Source organism: Jaculus jaculus, chromosome 16 (genome assembly GCF_020740685.1).
Source record: "Jaculus jaculus isolate mJacJac1 chromosome 16, mJacJac1.mat.Y.cur, whole genome shotgun sequence".
In the NCBI taxonomy this organism is placed as follows: Eukaryota; Metazoa; Chordata; class Mammalia; order Rodentia; family Dipodidae; genus Jaculus; species Jaculus jaculus.
In genome coordinates, this window is record NC_059117.1 from 37,411,176 (window position 1) to 37,431,272 (window position 20,097).

Below are 20,097 nucleotides of genomic sequence, written 5' to 3' on the forward strand. Positions count from 1 at the left end.
ATTTAGAAATGTAAATAAGGGTCCTTGTTCTTGCACCCCTCCTTGTAGGTGCTGGGTCCTGGTCCACAGAGACAAGGCTGTTGGCCTAACTCTTAAGTCAGGTAGGTGTACGTGTGATTTTAGGTGTTGAGACACCCCTATTCCCAAAGCTTCCTTGGGGAAATTCATACTGCTTCTAGAAAGTGGGGGTGGGACATAAGTGGTTAGGAAGCTGTTTCCAGAAGACCTTAAAGAAAATAAAGGTACAGGGGGCCTGGAAAGATGGCTTAGTGATTAAGGTGTTTGCCTGCTAAGCCAAAGGATCCCGGTTTGACGCTCCCAGGACCCATGTAAGCCAGATGCACAAGGTGGCACATGTATCTGGAGTTCGTTTGCAGCGGCTGGAGGCCCTGGTGTGCCCATTCTTTCTCTCTGCCTCTTTCCCTCTCTCAAATAAATAAATTGAATATTTTTTTTTAAATTTAAAAAGAAAATAAAGTTACAATAAAGGAATCAGTAACATGCTCAGAAATGACCACCACTCCCTGTCTCTCTCCAGAGCAAATCAGAGCAGAGCTCTGATAGGAAAGGGTGTGGTGAGGTGGAAGTCAGAAGGGAGAAGAGATAAATTCACAGGCCTGAGGGAGGGTGCAGCTGGGAGGCTCACCTGGGTGTCAGGGCAGTAAGTTAGAAGTGGAGGGTCCAATTATCACGATAATATTCTGCCTGTACACTTTATCACACTATTGAGCTCCCAGCCTGGCCACTCTATAGCATTTTATCCGGTGGACTTGACTGGGGTTTGGGGAGGGGCGTTACACTACCTGCCTAAAGTTACTCGGTTGCCCTTTGGCATATTCTGCTTTTCTTAATTGCTTCTAATTTCCCTTCCTCGGGCTTGCTGTTCCAGGAAAAAAGGTTCTAAATGAATACCCTACAAAGTCCTCCGGTATCTTGCTTTGTACAATTAATTAATGATGCTCTTGGAAAAGCAAATTAATCTTTGATGCTTGGTTGAAAAATCACTGTTTGGGGTTTTCTTAATATACCACATCATAGTATTTTCTCCTCCCCTCCCTCCCACCCATTCCATTCCCACCACATCTGCTACATTCCCAAAGAAACCACAAGTCTCAGACCCCCTTTCTGAATACAAAGACCCAGGATGCATTCACTTATTCTGCAAACATTTGTCAGGGCCCGGTTTGTGTAGGGGCTGTGCAAGATGCTCAGAAGCCAGAAGAGAGTGCTCAGAGAGAGGGAAGCCACCTGACGTGTAGGTCACATGAGAAGTTTTTACTTGCACTTTCTACATTCATGGTTTGAACAGATGACAGGAATTATGTTGTTCTATTGGAATATCTTCGTAGTTTCTTCTGTCTTCGGGAGAACACGTCAGCGCCTGCAAAAACCCCACCCCACCGGTCTGAGGTTTCGAAGAGATGGTTAAAGGCACTGGAAGTTCTCTGACTGCCTGGCTGTGTTTGCCTAGCCAGAAGCCTCTGCTGCATTGCATTTGCTCAGTTCAAATTAAACCTGCCTTCCCGTCAGATGTGTCATCCACACACCCGGGCCAACTCATCCCAATACAAGCACGCTGGTTTGGAGGGTCGCGGCTGACAGGACAGCCTGTGCCCCCTTTGGAGGTGTGGGCAGCCAGATGCTTGGCAGGGGCAGCACGACTGTGTGTGTGGCTGGGGGGGGGGGCGGGGAGGGTGTCTGGCCAAAGCTGGCTTCGGGAGCCTCTGAAAAGAGCCAGTGTCTGTCCATTTCCTGGGGTGTGCAGCTCACTCCCGGGCTGGGCCTCCGGGAGAAGAATTCATGAGCGGACAGCGGGCTCTGCAGAAGCGGCCCTGTGCAGACAGCCGGGAGCCAGTGCTAGTAGTAGACGCGGGCTCGGCCAGGTCGCTGCTCTCCCAGGTCGGCTTCTCCTCTGAGCCCTGACCCGGTGCTTTGGCCGCGAACTCTCGGAGAGGGCAGGGAGGCTCCTGTGCCCGGCCGGTGGACGATCTCGCCGCCGGTCCGCACACGCGGAATGACAGCGGCGTTTCGCCCTGGAACACGCCCGCCTGCGCCGGGTCGGCCGAGTCCCCCTCGGGCGCTGCGGAGCTCCCGGGCGCCGGCGACACCCACGGGCGGGCGCAGGCAGGGGGCTCCACCTGGCCGCCGCGGGGCCACGGGCCGGAGGGGCGGGGCGGGGCTTCCCGGGGGGAGGGGGGGCGGTGGCGCCTCCTCGCGGCCGAGCGCGCGCTCCCGAGCGTCCGGCGCACGCGCGTGCGAGGCGGGGAGTGCGCGCGCCGGCGGCGGCGGCGGCGGCGGCGGCGGCGGCGGCGGGAGGGGGAGGAGGAAGGGGGCGGCCGAGGGAGGCTGGGGCGCGCGCGGGGCTGGCGGCAGCGGCAGCCTCCCGGCGGCGAGCGGAGCCCGGCGGGAGTGCAGAGAGCCAGGCAGCGGGCGGAGGGGGTGAGGAAAAAGCGGGGAAGCCCGAGGAAGACCGCCTTTCCCGCCTCACCCCCAGCTCCCGGAGCCAACTCGGAGCCCCGAGTTTGTAGATGGGGTTGCGCGGCGGCGCCCGCGGCTGAGGAGAGCGGCGGCGCGGAGGCGGCCGAGGTGCGAGCCGGTGAGTGGCGGCGGCGGCGGCGGCCCCACGCGGCGCGGGTAACGGTCTCGCCGCACGCCGGCCGGGCGGGAGTGTGGGGTGCGGGGCCGAGGACGCCCTGTTGCTCGTCGCGACCGCCACGCGGGGGCCACGCGCGTCCCGCCCCTCGGCACCTGGGCTCGGGCGGGCCGTGCGGGGGGTGCGCGCCGGTGGCGCGGGCGGAGGTTGAGCCTCCCGGAGCCGAGCCCCGCGCGGGTCCCTCCCCTCCACCCGCGAAACGTGTCTGGTCCCCGCAGCGCCCCGAGCTCTCCCCCCCCCCCCACACACACCCCAACCCGGGGACTGGCTGGGGCGCGGGCTGCGGGCTCGCGGGGCCCCTTCCGGCCTCCGACCCCGGCGGCGGCGGCGCGAGTTGCGCTAAAGCATGAATGGAGAAGGCGCGCCGGGGTGGGGGCGGTGTCGCGGTGACTGACACCTTCGGGGTCAGCGCCGAGAGGGGGCGACGCCGCGGGCTCCTGGCTCTCTCCCCTGGCCCCCCGAGTTCCCCGGCGGAGGACGCTTTCTGCAACTAACTGCTGGCTACTTCCGAGGCTCGCGAGGGAGCCCGGGGTTTCCTGGCCCTAGAGGCGGTGGCCGTGCACCCGCTGCTGCGGGGGCGTCCGCTGCTCGGACGGCGCTCTCGGAGCTCGGCTTCGCCTACCTAGCTGCAGCCGGAGAGGTGCCGTCTTTCTCCTCTTCCTTTTTTTTTTTTCTTTCTTTCTTTCTTTTTTTTTCTTTTTTCTTTCTTTTTTTTTTTTTTGGCAGGGCGAGGGCCTGCAGGGGAGATGATTGAGGGAGTGGGAGCCCACAGTGTGATGACAGCATGTGCATTGGTTGGGGTGGTTACCCCCTTTTTTTTTTTTTGCGGGAGGACTTTTTTAAAACACAATTTATTGGGATTAAATAAAAGAAGAAAACACTTTATTGAGAGTTGATTCTCAATCCTACCAGTTCCGAGGATGCCAGTTCGAGATAACATCCATTAAACTTCCATCAGCTGGGGTGTGCATTTGTGTAGGTGGTTTTGAGGGGTGGAGGTGAGGAAGAGAACTGAAGACTGGCAGCGAAGCTCGAAAAATTCTCCGCATTACTTAAAAGCAGCCAGTTAAGGTCATGCTAGCCATGTTTTACTCTTTCTACCCACGCCTTTGGGGAATGTTGGAATTTCACTTCATGCCTTCTGGATAGATCTCCTTGTAATATATAGCTGACAACATTTGGGGTGTGTTAAAATGCTCTTCATTTGCACTTTTATATAGCTTCCATTTCTTCCCATTAAATCTTTCAGATGATTGGAAACTTGTATATGTGAAATATAGGCAGCGTAGTGCACAGTTTCTAATGCAGCTATAGTTTTGGTACACTGGTGTAGTGAGGGACCTCAACTAATGTAGTGCTTATTTTAGGTGTCTCCTGTGCAGTTAAGATAAGCGACCAGGCCTAATTATATTTTGTCTTCAGAGGCCTTATTACTGTAAACGAAGAACTTTTGTGGGTTGTGTCATTTTAAGGTCATTAGTATCTTAAATTTATCATATATGTAAGTAATTGTTTCGATACATGTTTGCATGCTATGTTACTCCTTAGGGTCCAGGTTTCTTTTATTTGATTACATAATACACAAATGGTAACACTTTTAATTGCTCTGTTTTGTCCTATGGAGACTACACTATGCTAGGAAGGCATGTCCTTTTCTAAGTGATGCCATTTAATCCTTTTCCCCCCTGTAATTCAAAATGAGCATTTTACATTTGAGGCTAAAATCGGCTTTGGAAAAATTAAGTCTAGTAGCTCTATATATGACAATCCTTTTTTTGGGGGGGTTATCCTAGGGAAACTTGGATTTTCAAAAATGAATCATAATTTTCTTAAACATTTGATGGAGCAGTTTGCTTTTTTCTGAATCTCATTTCAGGCTGAAATTGTTCCAGATGACTACCAGTGTGCTCCCCCGCCCTCCTTTTAGCTTGAGATTAAAAAAAAAAAAATCATGAGACTCTAGGTTGCTTTTTTAAGGGCTGTTTTAAAATTTTTCTGCTTGCTTGAACATTTACTATTCCAGTATTCTTTACCAGTTGAGTCATGGGTGATTAGCAGTAGACAACACATTTTAATTAAAGGATTTTCACATCTTGGACATCCGAGCCTTATTAAAAATGGGTAGCGCCAGCAAATTATTACTGAGTTGCAGGAATTGCGGAGTTAATGCTAGTCAAAGCTATCTCATTGTAAAAACACCAAAAATTTTTTTTAAAGAACCAAGAAGACACATTGGTATTTTTTATGTGGGTGCTGGGGATTTAAACTCAGTACTCATGCTTATGCAGCAAGTACTTAACCCCCGGAGCCATGTCAGCCCCCCATTGTATTTTTACATTATTTACGGTAATATAAATTACTAGTGCCTTAGAGAACTGTATAAAGTGTGCATTAGGCTTATAATAATACTGGTAATTCTCCTTTCCAAGGAATTTTGGTAGCGTTTCTTCAGGAAAGTGTAGTTAACCTTCAAGGGATATACTGATACTTATTTAGGGAAGATGGAACAGGTTTGATAAGTACTCAACTATTTTGAGATATTGCTGTTATCCCTAAAAAAACATTCAGAGAAAAATTGCTATAGTTCATTTTACCTGTAGGTTCTTTTCTTCCAAAAGTATCTTTGCATTCATAAATATGGAATTGTAAAAGCAGATAGCATGAGAGATCTCTCAAAAGACATTGTGCTAGAATTTGATTAATATTTTCCTTCTTTTATTGTAGGGGTCAGTTTTCCTTAGAGTATCTTTGATTAGCTTTAAAGCAATGGCAGTGATCTCCCTACTGTATTTTGTGTGTGACCACTGGGGGGAGACTTTGCAGCTCAGCTTGACCAGATCCCTGCTAGCATACACTGGCTGCTAATCATCCTGGGCACTTTGCCAAACTGCTGGAACGTGTGCTAAGGAGGGTGCACTAGGAACCAGTGTTGATCCCTTGTTTAATGACGTTCTTTAACTTATACTCAACTCACAAAGTACCTCTCCTACAGACTGTTATTAACTGGACGTTTTGGAATACTGTTAAGTGAGCTAACTAAATATCTAATAGTGGAAGATAGGATTCATGAATGCCTTATAGCTTCTGGAGCTGTGGCTTCACAGACATGCATCTTAGAAACATTTTAGGTTTAATTACTTGCATAATGTACATAGATATTGTCTAGAAGAGTCTGGAGAGAGTATCACTCTTGCTTGAAGTATACTAAATCTGAACCTCTAATCAGATTGGTCTACTCCTTTCAGAGGGGTTTAGAGGGAGCTGTGGAGATGGCTTTGCAATTAAAGGTGCAGTGCCTGTCAGCCAGGGTTTGATTCCTTGGTGCCCACATACAATCAGAGCCACTTTGTGGTACATGCATCTCAAGTCCTTTTGCAGTGGCAAGGCAAGAGGCCCTGGAGTATCCTCCCACACCACTTTCACTCACTCACTCACTCTCAAATAAATAAAAATATTAAAACAAAACAAAAAAAAGTTTTTAGAGGAAGAGAAACTGAATTATCCTCTGTACCTAATTTGATGGTCCATTTCCTTACAGAGGAAACATTTCTTTCTTATAGAGTCCTGGAGACAAGGTTAAAACCTACCCTTTGGCCTAAATTGTCTTTATTCTTTTCAGGTGCAGTAAAATCAGAAGGCAAGTTTCCACTTTTTTTTTCCTGACAATATTTAACTGTTAATATCCAATTTGGTAATAATGAACTCAGTAAACAATGAATGTTGCATTCAGGTTAGAGAGCACTTGGGTTTTATGACTTTTCTTAATTATGATGGAATAACCCAGAGTCCTTTGTCATAGTAAATTCATTCATAGAACAACAAACAGGGCGAATTTGGAATAGATCCTTTCATTCTAGATTGCTAACACCCAAAATTCGTTTCCTTTATTTTCATTTTTAAATGTAAGATACAAGAGGAGATTTTTTTTTTTTTTTTTTTTTTTTTGTTTCTTTTCTTTTCTTTTCTTTTGGTTTTTGTTTAGGAAAATCTTTATCCCTCGATTATTTTAGGATTGTTTTAAATACTTGGGGGAGGTGGTTTCTAAAGGATTATATGTGAAAGTTATCGTGTGTTTAAGACAAAATGAGAAAGAATATAGAATATAATGAATTGTGTTTTTTTAAGTGTATGTTGAAATCCTATACACCACTAACTGTCTCTTGCATATCACCAGATCCCTACTTACCTTGTCATCTTCCATCATTTTCCTTTTAGACTGTTTGCTCCTTGACTCCTTCCCGCAATCTCCCCTGCTTACTGCCCTCCACTGGTACTGCTATTCTTTTTATTGCTTGTAAATGTAGCGCGTGACTTGCTTCTCACTTAAGGCTATGCACTCCTTGTCTCTCTACCTGAATCATTACATGACTGGCTTGCTTTCATTATTTCATCTTTCAGTTCAAATATCATTCAGAAAAGCTTTATTATCTAACACCTCTTCCAGAATGTCACCCCCTCTAGCTCATAAACCTTTTTTATTTAGCATTTTTCTGAAAGCCATTTTTTCACTATCTTAAGTTACATTTCTGTAGTATCATTTGCCTGTTCACACTTGAAGATCTGCATGACACCAGTGGTCTTGTCTCATTTTAACACTGTTTCTAACAAGGTTATGACTAGATGGTAGTTAGGGCTGCTTTAGTCGCACCTAGTAGCAGCCCCTTCTCACTGGCATACGTGAGACAGGAAAATTGTCCAGATGTAGCAAATGTCTCATGAACTCTTGAGTACTGGGACTTGGGATGTCTAATGCTAGCAGGACACACTACATCTTTTCTCTGTATTTTCACCAGTGGCTGCTTCCTTTCTTAGGCTACTGAGTAGCACTTCCTGTTCCTCTCTGTGGACAATATGACCATCAGCAGCTTGTGTATTTACAGTACTTGCCCAGACAACTGGAGATAGATTCATCTAGTACTCATTTTTTCCCTGTTAGACAGATGAGGTTACATTATTAGAACTTGTTTTACTTACTGTAACCATTTGTAATGAGTTTAGGCAAACAATCCAAATGGGTATATCTGTGATAATATTTGTATTTAGTCATTCCCTAAAACACATGTCTCCCTCTTCCTCTTTTTTTTTTTAATATTTTTTTTGTTCATTTTTTATTTATTTATTTGAGAGCAACAGACACAGAGAGAAAGACAGATAGAGGTAGAGAGAGAGAATGGGCGCGCCAGGGCTTCCAGCCTCTGCAAACGAACTCCAGATGCGTGCGCCCCCTTGTGCATCTGGCTAACGTGGGACCTGGGGAACCGAGCCTCGAACCGGGGTCCATAGGCTTCATAGGCGAGCACTTAACCGCTAAGCCATCTCTCCAGCCCTCCCTCTTCCTCTTGATTTGACCTTCAAGTCAAAAAAATCTGAAAAACATTCTTCTAGGGATATATAAAAAATATTTCACAAGGGGAATTTACAACCTTTTTAAGGGTATGGTATTATATGTGTAAAGGAAAGAAATAAAAATAGCATGGTGATGATGGAGAAACTAGGAGCATTTGAGATTTGTAGTATAGACAAAAGACTAACTTCTTTAATATATAAAGAGTACTTACAGACAAATAAGAAAAGATCAAGTGAGTCAAGGTCATGGATAGATAATTCTCAAAAACAAAAACAAAACCAGGAAACAAAAATCCAATCTGAGCACTTGGGAAGCAAAGGTAGGAGGATCACCATGACTTTGAGGCGACCCTGAGACTACATAGTGAATTCCAGGTCACCCTAGGCTAGAGTGAGACCCTACCTTGAAAAAAAAATAATAATCCAATCCATTAGATTCATAGACTCAGGACCTGAACAAGTGTTCTCATATTGTTGATGAAAAATGAAGTGATAGAATTTGATGTTTATATAGAATTAGTAGGTGCCAGTATAGTACTAGCTGAAATGTCTGAAGAGTTAATATAATGTAGGTACTGTGGGAGGATACAAAGCTATGTACAATTTATCTGAGCACTAATTTGTATTGCTGTGTTTTTTGGCTTCACTCATGAAACTGAGTTGGCCTTCTCTGAGTCCCTGCCCTCGCCCCGCCCCCACAACTCCTCCAAAACCCTAGTTATTTTTAGGGTTATATTTAGTTACCTGCCCACTTTGTCAAATCATGCTTCCTTTTATCCTAGTGTTTATGAGGTTGTTTCTATAGTCATTTTTGCTCTTTTGTTTTGGTGCTAGGTTTGGCACTTTGGTCCTGCTTCTGTAAGCACCCTGCCTCGGAGCCCCACTCCCAGCCACTTTAAAGCTGGGTTTCCATTTGCTGTGTGCCCTTCAGTAAAGATATTAAAGCTTTCATTAAGAATGAAGTGAAGGAACTTCGTGGATCACTTTCTCATAGACTTGGTATTGGAAGAAGTCTTTTGTAAAAAATGCTTTTGAGTTAGCCTGGGTTAGAGTGAAACCCTACCTTGTAAAACCAAAAAAAAAAAAAAAAAAAAAAGATCCTTTTGAGTTTCATTTCATAAATGTACTTAAAATATTTATAAAAACAAGTGGACCACAAAATATGTTATAAAAACATAATTCTTTATTTATTATATACTATGTGCATAGCAGGTTTTCATGGTTCCTTTGTTCTGTGGAACAGAGATCTTAGCAGGTAGGAGGGATGCTGTTAAAAGGCACAATGGATATCTGGAGGTGTGGAAAATGTTTAGAAAATTTGTGAGTGAGAAAATATTCTTTGAGTGGGTTAAGAGTCACATGTTTAGATAAGAAAACGTAAAGGTAGGAAGTCAGTTCAGAGTCTTGATAGAACTCAGAGGGGCTTCATCTTGGGAAGAATATGAGCCTTGGAAAATGCTAAGCTGATTTATTTAAATGTATTCTTCATGAGATTTTGTTTGGCAGGTTCTTTTGCCATGAAGTGACTGGTCCCTGTGAGCTCATTGTAGAAGTGTGCGAGGTCTTTACCACTGTCCTGGACTAAAGGATTCTAATTTACTTGCCTCGCATGAGGCAGGAGCATATTTATATTGCTAAAAGTCCCCCAAGCCACTACTTCAGTGTAAATTAATAACATTCTGCCGAAACATTCTGTTACAGTAAAGTCCCTCAACCCAGCTTACAACCTCAACCCTTGGTCTTTATTCTGGCAACACCACTACAAGCATTTCATGGGTTCCTATTGGTAAGCTCTATGCCCATGCTGTCCTTTATTGTCTTGTCCTCTACCAGTGAACATGCAGGCCTCCTCTCAAGAAGCCATCACTGTCTGGCTTCATCCATGATTTGTCTTTTTCACAGAGTACAAATTATAACACATGCCTTACATAACATTCATCAGATAAGTAGATCTTGATATGCTTTCATTTTTATGAGCCTTGAGCATATGTGCCTAGTGATACTGTTTGAATCTCCTTTTCCCCTCTTGTTTTGTAGGGTTTAGGAGCAATGCTGAATGCTCTCTGTATATTATCTCATTTGCTAATTGTGGATTCAACATTGGATTAAAAATAAGTAAAACCTTGGGATTGTATTAATTCCCTATTGCAACTATAAGACATTGTCACTTAGTGGCTTATACATAAAAACATAAATTCATTCTCACAGTTCTGAATACCAGGTATGTGAAGTCAGTAGCATTGGGCTAAAATCAAGGGATCAGCAGGGCTGAGGCTCTGATGAAAGATCTTGAGGAGAGGACAGACTTTTTGTTTCTTCAGGTTTCTGGTTGTCATTCCTATTCACTGCATCAGTCTCCACTTCAGGGCCAGCATTTCACATCTCTCAGCTCTTGTTTTTCTCCTCTCTCCCCCTATCTGATCTTCCATTATATAGTTCTTTTTAAAATTAATTAATTTATTGACAGATAAAGAGGGAATGAGAGAAAGAGAGATAGAGAGTGAATGGGCATGTCAGGACCTCCAGCCACAGCAAATGAACTCCAGATGAGTGCGCCTCCTTGTGCATCTAGCTAACATGGGTCCTGGGGGATCGAACCTGGGTCCTTTGGCTTTTCAGGCAAATGCCTTAACCCCTAAGCCATCCCTTCATCCCCCATTATGTAATTCTTCATCACATCTATAAACCCTTGTTTCCTAGGAAAGTAACATTTGCAGCTTCCAGAGATTAAGACAGGTTTCTTTGGGGGAAGCCATTCTCTCACAATGATTAATCAGAGGGCTCAACATAGGGGGAATGGCTAAGAAAAGTCTTTTTGCCTCCATCTGCATCCTTCTCTTAATTACCATTTCTTAACCAGGGGTGATTTTGCTGGAATCCACTCCCCCTTCCTCCAGAGCATTTTGCCATCACAGCTGAGAGGTCTTGCCTCTGGTGTGTACAGGGTGGAAGTCTACATAGTAAGGTCCAGGCTAGCCAGGGTTACATAACAAGACCTTGTCTCAAAATAATGAGGAAGGGAGGGGTGGAAGATACAAATAATGAGGAAGAAAGGTAGTTTTTACCAGTCTTTTTTTTAAGATAGTATTCCATAAAAACATTATGACTGAATCAGCATGTGTCATAAGTAAGACCTATTAGTCTGAACTCATCTGGTCGGCATTAGTTTTTGGCTAAAAGATGATTTAAATGAAGTTACAAAAAAAACCTCACAAATACTTTAATACATAATTACTTAAAAGTGTAAATACATGTTATGTTCTGATCTTTTCTTTTGCCAGGAGGCCTGGCTCATTGCTCTAAATGGGCACATTATCACTGATGACCAGCTTTGGAGTGTGAAGCTTCTGCATGTAGTGTCTAGACTTCTGTTTTATGACTTCTCAATTATTCACACTTGTCTTGCCCACCCTTAATTATAAAGCAGTTAATCTTGCTTCCTATCGTATTGTTATTTACTTTCTTTGGGTTTTTCCAAGTCATTGAACTTGGTTTTTATATAAAGAACTCTGTAAGTCTCATGATCTTATCAAATATATATACAGAAGATAATTCTCCTTTACACTCAAAAAGGGTAAGAAATTTGGAGTGTATTTCCAGAGACAGCTTTTTTTTTTTTTTTTTTAGCTTCTAACCAGGTGATATGGAGATACCTAATGCCATAATAATTTATATGCTCTTAGATGTTTTAGTGAATGTTGTTTAGTGCTACAGTGATAGTTTATAAATTATGTAATTTACTGTAGAAACTTTATTAATATTACTAGCTTAATGTTGACTTATTTTCCTGCTAAAAGCAACATTGATTTTTCATTAACTATAACAAACATTATTTAGAATCATATTTACTAGCAAACTAATGGTTCTCATGGGTTCTAACCAAGTTAAATCATACAATCCCTTAAAATCTGGTGCTCTTTTTCTGTTCTTGCTTAGCATGGCAGAAAAATTAACCAGCACAACAGAGGTTGTAGCCTCAGCTTTTCTTCTTATTAAAACTTTTTTAAAAAATGTATTTATTAGAGAGAGAGGAGAGAGACAGAATGGATGCACCAGGACCTCCAGCCACTGCAAACAAACTCCAGATGCATGTGCCACCATGTGATCTGGCTTACATAAGTACTGGGGAATCGAACCTAGGTCCTTAGGTTTGTTTTTTTTTTTAGTATTTTATTTTTTATTCATTTGACAGAGAAACAGGGAGAGAAAGAGTGAGACAGAGAGGGAGAGGATAGGCACTCCAGGGCCTCCAGCCCTCCAGCCACTGCAAACGAACTCCAGACGCCTGCGCCCCCTTATGCATCTGGCTAATGTGGGTCCTGGGGAATCGAACCTGGCTTCGAAGGCAAATGCCTTAACTGCTAAGCCATCCCTCCAGCCCGTCCTTAGGTTTTATAAGCAAGCACCTTAACTTCTAAGTCATCTCTCAGGCCAGCTTTTATTGTTTCCAATATTTATTTATGAGAGAGAGAGAGAGAGGAGAGGGAGGAGGGAGAAAATGGGTGCACCAGGGCCTCTAACCACTGCAAATGAACTCCAGACGCATGTGCTATCATATATATCTGGCTTCCGTGGATTCTGGGGAATTGAATCTGGGTCCTTAGGTTTTGCAGGCAAGCACCTTAACTGCTAAGCCATCTCTCCAGCCCAGCCTCAGCTTTTCTAACTCCTAGATCTTTTATGTTATTCGAAGTATTTAGCTCTATTCACTGTAGACAACAAGGTTATTGCCAGAGGTGTTTGGAGTCAGTATGTCTCTTTTCTAGAATAGAGATTGTTGTAAGAATTGTTGTTTTACACAAGGTTGTGTTCTGTAACAGACTGGCTTGGAACTCATGATCCTCCTGCTTCAGTACTGAGATTACAGGTGTGTGCTACCACATCTTTCTATGGTTTCCATTGGATGATAAAAATAATCTGTAGCATATAGTCTGGCACATATTAGGTATTTAGTAAATGTCAGTATCTTTCTATCTCTTTCTCTTTCTTTCTCTCTCTCTCTCTCTCTCTCTCTCTTTGGTTTGGTTTTTTGAGGTAGGGTTTCACTCTAACCCAGGCTGACCTGGAATTCATTATGTAGTCTCAGGGCGGCCTCAAACTCAGGGCGGCCTCAAACTCACTCCTCCTACCTCTGCCTCCCAAGTGCTGAGATTAAAGGTGTATGCCACCATGCCTTGCTCTTTCTTTCTCTTTCTGCCTGATACAGTGTAAACACAGTAGTTAGTGAAAGGTTGGATTATTGTATTTTTAGTTGCCTCTGTTTGATTCATAGTTTTTTTTTTCTACAATGTAAGAGGTAGGTCTTATTTAAATAGATATTTTTTAAAGGAGTTTCAATTTTAAAGTGGCCCAATAAATTATGTACTATTAACTCAAGTTAATATCTTATTCTTATCTGACCTTTCAATGTATTTACAAAAGTACATTAAATACTGGGTGGTAAAATGGAATAGTTGACTTCATAGATTCCTTTCAACCTACTGATTTTATAAAACTGACACAATCCTCATTTATTTCTCATACTTTCTACTAAAAGTCTACCAAAATTAAATAGTGCTTGATAATGTAGATTTTGTTTGGAATATGAAAAAGGACCATACTTTAATATGCCCAAGATAATCCCTTGCCACATAGTAGAAATTCTCTAACATTTCAAATGAATGTGGCTATCTTCAAGTGGATTTGTCTTCCCTCCTCTTTTGCTAGTCGATATGTCTGTATTACACATAATAATAATATATTTTGTGGAAATCTTGACTTTAGTTACATAAATATACATAAATAAAATCGTTTACCTTTTTCACCCACTTATATGGGATTTTGGTATAAGAAATTGTAGTTGAATAAAGTGTAAAGCATTGAAGGTGCCAATTTTAGAATGAAATGATCATCATACCTGTTATTTTACACAAATTGACTCAAATGATCTTTTTCTTAAAATTAATAATCTTTTGGAAGGATGGCAAATAAACCATCTTTTTAAGATGTTGCGGCTATCTTGGGAGACCTAGTGACAATATATGTCCTCACAAGTCCTCAGCATGAAGTTTGTAAAAACCTCAGATAGACAAATTTTCCATGAAGGAATTTAAGACGTTATAGTGTTAAGATGGTTAAGGAGACTGCAATTATAAATGAACCCATAAAATTCCTTAGAAAGTTTTTTTAAATTTTTAAACATTTTTACCAACTGGGAACTGTTTATTGGTTGTGGTGAGAAGCCCAGATACAAAGAAGTCACAGTTCCGTGGAGGGATGGGGCTAAGGAGTTGGCCTGCTTGCCAGCAGGGGTCAGAAAAAGACCTGAGAACCAGTCTCCACTGCCAGTATGGATCTTGGGATGGAGCCTGTGATATAGAAGCCAAGCTAGATTGTTCAGAAGGCCATGGCAGCTGAGAAAGCCACCCCTAAGCCCACCCCATCACCAAGGGGAGTAGAGTGGGCCTGGCTAGCTAGTAGCATTGCACTACATTCAAGTATCCCTCCCTGCAAGTTTTCTTTCTTTCTTTTTTTTGGGGGGGGAGGGGTTCAAGGTAGGGTCTCACTCTAGCTCAGGTTGACCTGGAATTTACTGTGTAGTCTCAGGATAGCCTTGAACTCATGGCAGTCATGCCCTTAGAAAGTTCTAATGATCACTCAATGAAAACAAATATATCTGATTATCAACATTGTATACTATTCAGTTTGTAAATTCTAGTTAATATACAGTTTCAATTTACTACTACTTTTGTCTTAAAGAATTTGGGGGGAAATTTCCATTGAGACCCTCCCCTTACCAAAAATGTTTATAAGGCCTAACAGGCATTAACTGTTTTGTGTGGAACCTACTGACTGCAGTGGCTGGAGAGAGGGCCCAGTGGGTAAAGTGCTTGCTGCACAAGCATGAGGACCTAAGTTTAAATTCCGAATTCCTATATAAAATGCCAGGAGTGGTGGTATGCACTGTAATACCAGTACTGGGGGTGGTGTTGGAGATAGGAAGGTTCCTGCGGCTTGCTGACCAGCTAGTCTAGGTGAATTGATAAACTCTAGCTTCAATGAGAGACCCTATCTCAAAGAATTAAGATGGAGAGGAGACACCTGATGTCAACCTCTGACCTCTGCCATATACTCTTCATACATGTGTACATGTAGTACACACATACACAGTAACTGGCTCCAACTACTGCCCTAGTAGTAGTATGACTTGTTTGCTTCTGATCAAAAATAAATCGTTAGTAACTTTTATCTTGTGTGGCTTGCTGTAGCTAAGTAGGTATTTATAGTTTGTTTCTGCCAGTATTCATCAGAGCACAGCATTGGAACACTCACTTGGCTGTCCCTTCATTTTTTTCTCAGTTGTGTGCAGTTCTGGCTTTAGACTGAGAATTTTGCCTATGCTTCTATTATCTCCTAAGAGTATACACAGTCATACCTTATCTTGTTCTGCTATGTATTTGTATTTCCATTTTCTTGCATTATTTGAACATGTATTTCCTTCTTTTTCAACGTTTTTCCAAAAAAGCAACTTAAAATTTGTTACTGTCAATTCTATGTTTTCTCTGAAAAAAAACCTGAATACATTCTGGAATTTTCAAATGCATATAATAAAAAGATTCCTCTGGACTGGAGAGATGGCTAAGGGGTTAAGGCATTCATTTGCCTGCAAAGGCTAATGACCTGAGTTTGATTCCCCAGTACCCACACAGAGCCAAATGGACAAAGTGGCTGGAGTTCATTTGTAGTGACCAGAGGTACTGGCACACCATTGCCCATTTTTTTCTTTTATCTCTTTCTGCTTATAAATGAAAATATTTTAAAAAAATCTTTTATATGCTTATTTATGCAAATAAGTTACATCTTTATTTCCCTGAGACAAGCATTATTCCATCAACATGAGCTATGCTTATATATAAACATGTTGGGAAGCAACATAATTTAGCATATTAATAGTGTTGGTATGAATAGCAGGCTATAAGTTCTAAAATAATTCAGAAAAAAATTCTTACCTGTGGGCAGAGACTTGCTGCTCATTTGATTGAATTAATTTTGAGATGAGTTTGAAGACTCAGGTCTAAACTGATTCTATGCAAGCATTGTTAGGTGTTGATAGCCAAAAGGAAAAAGGTCTTCTATGGATTGAGAACACTGGTGAAGCCATTTAGGTGGGAATGGGGTGTGTGGATGTACACATAGGGAATAAAAGATTAATGTGGTTAGAACAGAATTTATATGTTAAAGAAAAGAGGGAACTGTGTTGCATAGATGAAAGCTAGATTTTCAGAAGAGAATTTTATACATTCCCTGGTGACAGAAAACCAGAAGTTTGGGTCTGGAAAGATAGTTCAGTGGTTTAGGCACTTGCTTGCAAAGCCTAAAGGTTGGGGTGCAGTTCCCCAGTACCTACATAAAGCCAGATGCACAGATGCACATGCCCTTGCTCTCTTTTTCTCTCACCTTGCAAATTAGAAAACCCAGCAACGTAACTGGTCGTTAGAATATTTTAACATCATGTGTGACAGCCTCTACTTTGTGGGTTAAAGATGAATGAAGAGACTAGTAGGAAGAAGCTTGTAGTGAAAAGTTAAACGTGAACTAATGACAGCTCGAAAGACAGAGCTGGCAGGGTGGCAAAAAAAGAGATAAATATAAGTGCATTTGAAGTCACCATGACAAGTCAAATGGTGTAGAGTACAAATTTGAACTTTGCAAGGAAGTCCTATGCAGGTAGTTCCTGGATCTTCAGGTTTGGGATCTCCCTGAACTACTAGTCCTTTTCCTTGGATAAGCACTTATTATTAACAGAGAGAAACGTTTTTTGGAGCCCACCTATTTGGATGTTTATTCAGTCAGATTTCACTTATCTCTGCATAACGCATGTAAATCTTCTCAGGAAAGACATTACAATAATGGTGATGGATAAAGTGTGTCATTTTGACATGTGAGGAGTGGAAAAGGGTAGAAATTAACAAAACAAGGAAAGGAGGGAAACTTAGAAATGAAGATACTGGGAATGATGATGAGTATGGTAGCTCTTGTTTATGATCCTCAGGCATGAGGCTGGCAAGTTACACAATTCCCACCAGCCCGTGTTAGATTAAGGCCCTGTCTTTCCCCCTCTGCATTCTCCTAAAAAAAAAAAAAAATCAAGATACTAGTAGTAGTAAGGAATATGATAAAAATATTACTCAAGTAGTATTAAGGAGAAGATTTAAAAACAGTTCAAATGACATGCATCATAATGTTTGTAGTGGGGAACAAGTAACAAGTTCATGGCCAGATTTTCCATCAGGCATTTTTTTAAATTAATTAATTAATTTATTTATTTGAGAGTGACAGACACAGAGAGAAAGACAGATAGAGGGAGAGAGAGGGAATGGGCGCGCCAGGGCTTCCAGCCTCTGCAAATGAACTCCAGATGCGTGCGCCCCCTTGTGCATCTGGCTAACGTGGGACCTGGGGAACCGAGCCTCGAACTGAGGTCCTTAGGCTTCACAGGCAAGCGCTTAACCGCTAAGCCATCTCTCCAGCCCCCATCAGGCATTTTTAACTTTGGTCACAGACCTTCCTGGCTGACATCTTTTTCTGAATTGCATAAGAGATCACAATGGGAAATGTATCTTGCAATAATAATTTCCAGAAATCCATATTACTATGAGGTATTTACTAGATGAACTAGAGAAATGAAATAATCTTGATTAAAGATATACAAACCATTTTAGCTCAGAGCATCTGATATATTACAGCTGGGCTTGGTGGTGCATGCCGTTAATCCCAGCACTTGGGAGGTAGGGGTAGGAGGATCACATTGAATTTGAGGCCACCCTGAGACTACATAGTGAATTCCAGGTTAGCCTAAGCTAGAAGTAAGACCCTACTTAAAAAAAAAAAAAAGAATATACCACTCTCTAAGAATGCAATTTTCCCCCTAAAAGGACATTGTATGGCATTTGAAGCAATTTTTGGTTTTTACAACTGCAGATGGGGTGACTACTGACATCTGGTCAATAGAGGCCAGGAAGGTAATTCACAGGGTGACACCCCCCACACACAATTATATGGTCCCCAAATGTCAGTGCTTGCAAAGCTGAGAAACCTTGGAATATAGAAGAGATATAAAATAGGTAAGTTCTTCCCAAAGGCATTTCTGGAGAGCTGGGCTAACTTTCCCCCCCCATATTTTTTTTTTTTTTTTTTTAGGTTTGACCAGATAAGTGTCCTTCCAATAGCTCACAACTCAATAAATTTTTATTGTTTTTCTTTATTATGCCTTATACTAAGGGTTTATCTTAAGCTGGGTGTGGTGGCTCACACCTTTAATCCCAACACCCGGAGGCAGAGGTAGGAGGATCACTGAGAGTTCAAGGCCACCCTGAGACAACAGACTGAATTCCAGGTCAGCCTGAGCTAGGGTGAGACCCTACCCTGAAAACCCAAAAGAAAAAATAAAATAAAATAAAAACTAAGGGTTTATAAATGGTTTGAATAGTTAAATGTTTCAATTTTTGAAAACCATTTTTAACAGGGTAGTTTTTTTTTTTTTTTCTACTAAGTCTGTTTGTGTTCATGTTTTACAAATTTGACTTTTGTGGGATCACCTTATATGCCCAGCATGTTCTCTTATAGCTGTGCTTCTAATGGTCTTGGGGGGAGTTTCAAGTCCAAGGCCAGAGTTGAGTTAGGTCTTAAACTAGGTGTTAGGCTTTGTTGTTTTATAGTGTTTGGATTTGAACTTACTTTACTTTTTAAATGAGTAAAAAATTTTAAACAATAAAATATCTAAAGGAAGAGGAATTAATCCTGTGAGATTAATTTTTTTCCTGCTTACATTTAAAGATTGCCCTATGGCTGTGTATAGAAGGAAAGGTTTTATAATGGGGGTCTGGAGAGATGACTCAGTGGTTAAAGGTACATGCTTGCAAAGCCTGCTAGCCAGGCTTGATTCTCCAGTACCCACCCACATAAAGTCAGATGCCCAAAGTGTTAAATGCATCTTGAGTTCATTTGCAGTGGCAATAGGCCCTGATGTGCCCACTCACCTATACACACACATACACACCCACACCCACACCCACGTTCATGTGTACACATACACTCTTAAGTAAGTAAATTTTTTTTTTATAAAAGAATAGGTTTATAATGGGTTTATAGTGGCAAATAGAAACATTGGAATTTGAGAATGAAACAGTGCATGTAAGGATTCTTGTTTGGCTTTATTGTTTTTGTTAAACACAGCATAATCATTTTAACATAATGATAAAAGTTGAAGGAATGTATCCATAATAGAAGAGAGATATTTTATAAGAATTACATTAGTTTTCTATATCCTGTCTCTATTTGATGTTGGTTTAAACATACTGGTTATTTAGTTACATGAGTGTAGTCTGCCTGTCTGTTCTAACTACTCTGCATAGTAAGTAGATGGAGAAAACAAAGTATCTCTGTTGGGTACTACTCAGAATGTAGTGATCCAGATATGTGGATTAGTTACTGTCCTTGTTGCTGTCACCAAATACCTGGCAGGAAGCAGCTTCAAAGAGGAAGGGCTTCTTCTGGCTCATGGTCTAAGGGATGCAGTTCATCATGACAGGGAAGGCGTAGTAACCGGGACTAGCACTGCCCAGACTGGCACGAACATGTGGTACAACTTCTTGAGATCCTTGGATGAAGAACGTGAGCGACTGGGTGTGGAACTTTTGCTGGGCTATAATCCTCAAGGTTCCCCCACCACCGTCCTCTAATTAGGTCTCTTATATCCCCAAACAGTGCCACCATCTGGGGATCAAGTGTTTGAACACATGAGCCCATGAGAGAGAACTTACATCCAAACTATAACAATAAATGTGTGTGTAGGATGGGTTCTGTACAGGACGCAAAGTTCTGTAGTAAGTGTAGGTTTTTTAAAATATTATAGAGCCATTAATACTGTATTTTAATTATTTCTGATAACAAAGAAAATTATATACAATGTATTATACTGTGGAAAACATCATAAAATTCTCTTATTCAAAAATAATAATGTAAAGTATTAAAATTATGGAATTTGTTGTTATTTTTTTAAGTAGCCACTTATTATCCACTTCTCAAATACACTGATTGTGTCTGCCTCTTTGTTTCAT

At 41.9% G+C, this 20,097-nt stretch overlaps 1 protein-coding gene across 6 annotated transcripts in view; it reads left to right on the forward strand.

Annotated features, from left to right (window-relative positions):
* The first annotated feature begins 1,803 nt into the window (after positions 1-1,803).
* The window catches only part of Pals2 (protein associated with LIN7 2, MAGUK p55 family member), a 116,573-nt gene continuing 98,279 nt past the window's right edge, over positions 1,804-20,097 (forward strand). For 4 of the 6 annotated variants that reach the window (XM_045135688.1, XM_045135689.1, XM_045135691.1 and 1 more), the window contains exon 1: positions 2,387-2,596. The gene's annotated coding sequence lies outside the window, so the exon portion shown is untranslated. Of the gene's footprint in view, positions 1,900-2,386; positions 2,597-10,200; positions 10,221-20,097 lie in introns of those variants that run through there. The other 2 variants (XM_045135692.1, XM_045135693.1) reach the window with 2 other exon arrangements.